Below are 6000 nucleotides of genomic sequence, written 5' to 3'. Positions count from 1 at the left end.
TTTTGGTGTCATTAAATATTTCAAAATGGATAGATCTACCATAATTTATTTAACCAGCTTCCTATGGTTGGACTATTAGGTTTTTCTATCAGAAATAACCCTGTGATTTGCATGAATCCACTCTCATTTCCTGGATGATTCAAAAAGGGGACAAGGCGTGTGTGTGAGTTCAGGTATTTAATGACTTATGTCTGACACATCTTTGGCCGCCCCCAGTGTGAGAAGGCTTACCTCCACCTTTACCAACACTTGATATTAAAACCTTTAAAAACTCTTTGCTAAATTGATAAGCAAAAAATGGTACCAGGTTTTGTTGCATTTTTGTTTGAGTATTGATGAGCTTGGACATTTTAATATGTTTACTAGAATTGTGAATTGCTTCCTTTTGTGAATTGCTTCCTTCTTTAAATCAAAACACTGGTGTCCCTGGATTGCTATAGCCCTTTGGAATGGAAGTGAGTGTATCCAGGTTTTATTACCCTTTGAAATGTAAGCACAGGCAAACCTTCCCAGGGTAATGAATTTTCTGTCTCTGACTCCCAAGCCTTTTTAAAAAATTGTATTGGAGTATAGTTGATTTACAATGTTGTGTTACTTTCTGCTGTACAGCAAAGTGACTCAGTTATACATGTACATCTCTCCACTCTTTTTTAGATTCTTTTCCCATGTAGGTCATTACAGAGTATTGAGTGGAGTTCCCTGTGCTACAGGGTAGGTTCTTATTAGTTATCTATTTTGGATATAGTAGTGTGACTCCCAAGTCTTGTTCTCTATCCTTCATCCTCTGACCCGGGCTGCCCTGACTGCACAAGTCCCAACATATTCATGCCATTTCCCTACCGCATCCAGTGCGGGTCTGATATTGAGGTACTTTGCCTTTTTGGAACTGTGAGCTTTCAAGTAAAAGGAACGGAGGATAAAGTTGGTTCAGTAAAACAGTAGGAAATCATGGACGACCTTAAAGCCAAGAGATTGGATATATCCACCTACTGAAGCGTTTGTGTTGTATCCAGTTATTGGCCATCGTAAACAGAGTTGCCATGAGTGCCCAGGTGTTTGGCAGACACATGCACTTGCTTTGTGTTGGGTATTTACCTGGGAGTGGAATTGTTGGGCCAGAGAGTAGGTGTATGTTTAGCTTTAGTAGATAATGTTAAACAGTTTTCAAAAAAGCCCAGTTTAACCTCCAGCCAAGCGGTGTCTGAGAGCTCAGCTGCTTTAGACCTTTACTGACTTTTGGTATTTTCAGTCCTCGAATTTTAAGCATTCCGGTAGGTTTCCATATATCTTTTAAGAAGCTAATTTGATGCCACATATAATATTTTTACTTTTTCTGTTCTCATTTAGTTTATTTTTATTACTATATTTTCTTTTTTCTTTTGCTTTTCTTCTTTTTTCTTTTTTTTTATACAGCAGGTTCTTATTAGTTATCTATTTTATACATATTAGTGTATACATGTCAATCCCAATCTCCCAATTCATTCCCCCCACCGCCCCCGCTTTCCCCCCTTGGTGTCCATACGTTTGTTCTCTATATCCGTGTCTCTATTTCTGCCCTCCAAACCAGTTCATCTGTACCATTTTTCTAGATTCCACATATATGCATTAATATACAATATTTATTTTTCTCTTTCTGACTTACTTCACTCTGTATGACAGTCTCTAGGTCCATCCACATCTCTACAAATGACGCAATTTCGTTCCTTTTTATGGTTGAATAATATTCCATTGTATATATGTACCACATCGTCTTGATCCATTCATCTATCGATGGGCATTTAGGTTACTTCCATGTCCTGGCTATTGTAAATAGTGCTACAATGAACATTGGGGTGTATATATCTTTTTGAATTCTGGTTTTCTCTGGGTATATGCCCAGTCATGGGATTGCTGGGACATATGATAGCTCTATTTTTAGTTTTTTAAGGAACCTCCATACTGTTCTCCATAGTGGCTGTATCAATTTACATTCCCACCAACAGTGCAAGAGGGTTTGCTTTTCTCCAAACCCTCTCCAGCTAGTTTAGTTTTAAAATAGATATTTTAATCTTTTTAATCTATAGCTACTACATTTTATGGAAACACTGTGTGTTCAAGATTTTATACAACACTTTCTAATAAAAAATTCTGGGTATAGTTCCTTTATGACGATTTTCACCCTTTTCTACTACCTATAAAGAATTCTTCTTCGTGTCTATGCTGCACATTTCTTTTTGACAGGGTTTTTTTTTTTTACCACTTCTCATTCATCCTACAAAATGGTATCCAATACCTCACTCTTAAGTTTTGTCTTATTCTGCTCTATTAAAATGACATGGCAGCAATATTAAGCTGAAATAAATTCAGCATGGATCGTTCTTAAACCTCCTTTCTTCAGATGTAAGTTACGGTGTGAAGACTGACTTGGGCTCGTATCTTAGCCACACAGCTTACTAGCTGTGTGACCTTGGGTGAGTGACTTAACCTCTCAGAACTTCAGGCCCCCCATCTGTAGAGTAGGAATAACAAAATCCAAGCCTTATGATATATAAAGTGTCCTAAATGCACTACGTACTCTATAAATATTAGTTTCCTTCTGTGCTGGAAGCAAAGGCATCAGGTGCCTCTTTGCTACATTTGCCTCATTAGTTCACAAAACTATTAAAAGTGGGCATGACTTCACTTCTCTGCTAACCGTACCTCGCTGGCTGGCAGGAAACCCAAACTGTTAAGCATCGCCTGGACATCATTTGCTATTGGTTGACCCTGCACCCCACGTGCATCCAAACATCCTGTGTGACGTTCCTGACCTTGCCCCAGGACAGAAATTATTCAATATAAAACTTCATCTTTTGATGTGTGGAGTGTCACCAGACAAAATAGTGCTCTTACAGCTGTGATTTTGAGAGCCTTCTGCAGATTCGTGGGTTGGAACACTGCCTCCATCCCCCCTTTGGCCACATTTGCCACATTTCTTCAGCACTTGACATTTACATCTGTCTTCCAGAGGGGTGGGCTGCTGGCTCCCTAGTTTAGCTAGAACTTCGCCAAGCAGCCTGGAACAGGGGACCAATTTATATTCCGGAGCCAGCTTCACTCCTACCGGCCAGAGATCCATCTCTGCCACAGGTGAAGGCGCTGGTACCCATCCTACTTATTGACGTGAACACTTTAAAAATGGATGACTGAGCAGTGGGGGATGAAACGCTCCAGATGCTTAAAAATGCCGGCAACTGCCGAAGAAAAGGCAGCTGGCGCTGCGGTCGGCGGCCTGAAAATTCTCAGTGCTTTTGTCCTTCTTGCCTTTGCCTCTCCTCCCCACCAGGGTGCACACATGCGACAAGGGACTGGCGTCAAGAAAGTGCCAGCTTGCTTAGTGACAAGAAGTCATTGTCACTCAAGGGTTCAAGTACAGACCTTCTTTTCCGCAAGGTTAATCCCCGGTGCCACTGGGAATAAGCAGCACCAACAGAGAGTGGGATTTACAGAGTCATTTTGGTGACAATCTAGGAACTTGCCCACAGTACTGTGAGCCCGCTGGACAGGCCCAGATAAGGCCCATCTCTTAGTCCCAGGGAGGGCATTCCTGGTCTCTGCCATCATGACTGTCACCTGGGTCTTCAAACCCATCCTCTCCCCTGAGCTCCGGGGCCTGTTCTCTAAATGGAGGAGCCGTGTCCCTCGGGAGGCTCATGAGAACATCCCCACGAGAGATGTGGAGAAAAGCAAACCCTCCTACACTGGTGGTGGGAATGTAAATGGTGCAGCCACTGTGGAGAACAGTATGGAGGTTGCTTAGAAAACTAAAATTAGAGTTGCCATGTGATGCAGCAATCCCACTTCTGGGCATATATCCAGAAAAGACGAAAACTAATTAGAAAAGATACGTGCACACCAATGTTCATGGCAGCACTGTTCACAGTAGCCAAGATGTGGAAACAACCTAAAGGTCCACAGACAGATGAATGGGTAAAGAAGATGTGGTACATGTACACAATGGAATATTACCCAGCTATAAAAAAGAATGAAATAATGCCATTTGCAGCAACATGGATGGACCTAGAGATGATCATACTAAGTGAAGTAAGTCAGAGAAAGACAAATACCATATGATAACACTTATATATGGAATCTAAAATATGATACAGATGAACTTATTTACAAAACATAGACTTACAAACATAGAAAACAAACTTATGGTTACCAAAGGTGCAGTGGGGGGAGGGATAAATTAGGAGTTTGGGATTAACATGTATACAGTACTATACATAAAATAGATAAACAACAAGGACCTACTGTATAGCACAGGGAACTCTACTCAATGTCTTGTAATAAACTATAATGGAAAAAATATGAAAAAGAATATAGGTGTAACTGAATCACTTTGCTGCACACCAGAAACTAACACAACATTGTAACTCAACTATACTTCAACAAAACAAACAAACAAACAACATCCCCACATGAGTTAATCATCTCACTTGACTGGCTGACCCCTCCTCATTCCTCTTGTTTCTGTTAATGGTTCCATCATTTTCTTGGAACCATTCTTTCCACACTGCTCAAAAAGCTCTGGTTTATTACTTTAGGTGAAGTGCTTTTGTAACAGACACTGCAGGCAACCCCCAACAGCCATCCGTTCCTTCCTTCACAGTGATGGGATTTTCACCTGGGCTGCCCTGGACCCCGACTCCAACTTCCAGGTTCCCTGCCCCTGGGTGTGGCAACACACTGGGCTGTGGCCAAAGGGCTGTGAGTGAGATTATTAGGTGCAACTTCTAGGTCATTTCCTTAAAAGGAAGGGGTGCTCTCTCCTTCTGTCCCTTCTTCCATCCTGCCGCCCAGACCATGGAGCGGGGAGAAGCGAGTTTGGGGAACGCCAACAAGGGAACACCGCAGGGATGGCGGAGCGACTGGGGAGGCGGGGCCTGGTCTGAGACGTGGGCGGCTGCCGTACCAGCCATGGGCCATCACATGGGGACCATCACATGTGGACGATAGCAGGAGAGAGAAATCCACGTCTATCTTGAATCCTGATTGCTTGGGGTCTCTGTGAGAACACTTGAAATTTTTCCTAATGAAAACAGCCCCCGGAGAGGCCCCAACTTGCAGGATCAGACTCTGATTTGAAGGCAGAAGTTGAATGTGACAATGGTGGCAGCTAGAGGAGCTTCGATGGAAGTGCTGCCAAGTTAGCTGGAAACACAGAGCTCACCATCTCCACATGTCTCCACCACCCCTCTGCCTTCCATGGTCACCTGGACACCAAGTCTTGCCTTTTCTGTTGTCCAGGGGCTCTTACCTTACTGTATGGGCTTCCTAGAGACTTTCTCTGTCTCTCTTCTGTCTTTTCTCCTATCCTTTCTACCCTTTGCTACCGGTTGAATCTTTGTAAAAGACTGATTTCAATATCTTGATTCTCCCTCATAGGTTCCCAATGACCCCCGTGTGACTGATGACCTCATCCTCTGTCTCCTCCTGCAGTGAACGTTCCCCGCCTGCTGGGCGGATCACACATCCTCAGAAACCTGTTGGTTTCACGTTCACTTCCAGTCTTTGCCCATGGTGCCATGACAGTGATGCCTTTGCCTTTTCTTGTCTAATATCAGCCCAGTCCCCTCAGCAAGAAGGCCAAGCTCATCCCTGCCCACTCTGACCTCTGCTTCCTCTGGGTCCCATGCTGTCTGTAGTTGCTCATCTCACTATTCTTGGTATGATGTGTCTCTTATTCATCCCAATAGCTAGTAGAATCACAGAATTTTGGAGTTTGTCAATGACTCAGATGTGTTTCTCGCCAGCTGGAATATAAATTCAGAGAGTCCTAATCAGAGCCCCATTTTACAATGTCCCCCTTTTCCAATCACCGCTTTGATCATAAGAGAATAAAACTCAAAAACCAAACTCCCCAGGCGGCTATCAGGGGCTGCGCACTTAGAACCTTTCCTCAAGTAGCGTGTTTTACGGGAGGTGTTGGTGCCCACTGTACCCTTTGAAGGAAATCACAGCCCTCACCTCCTGTTT

This window comes from Orcinus orca, chromosome 14 (genome assembly GCF_937001465.1).
Source record: "Orcinus orca chromosome 14, mOrcOrc1.1, whole genome shotgun sequence".
NCBI lineage: Eukaryota > Metazoa > Chordata > Mammalia > Artiodactyla > Delphinidae > Orcinus > Orcinus orca.
This window is presented reverse-complemented; position numbering follows the sequence as displayed.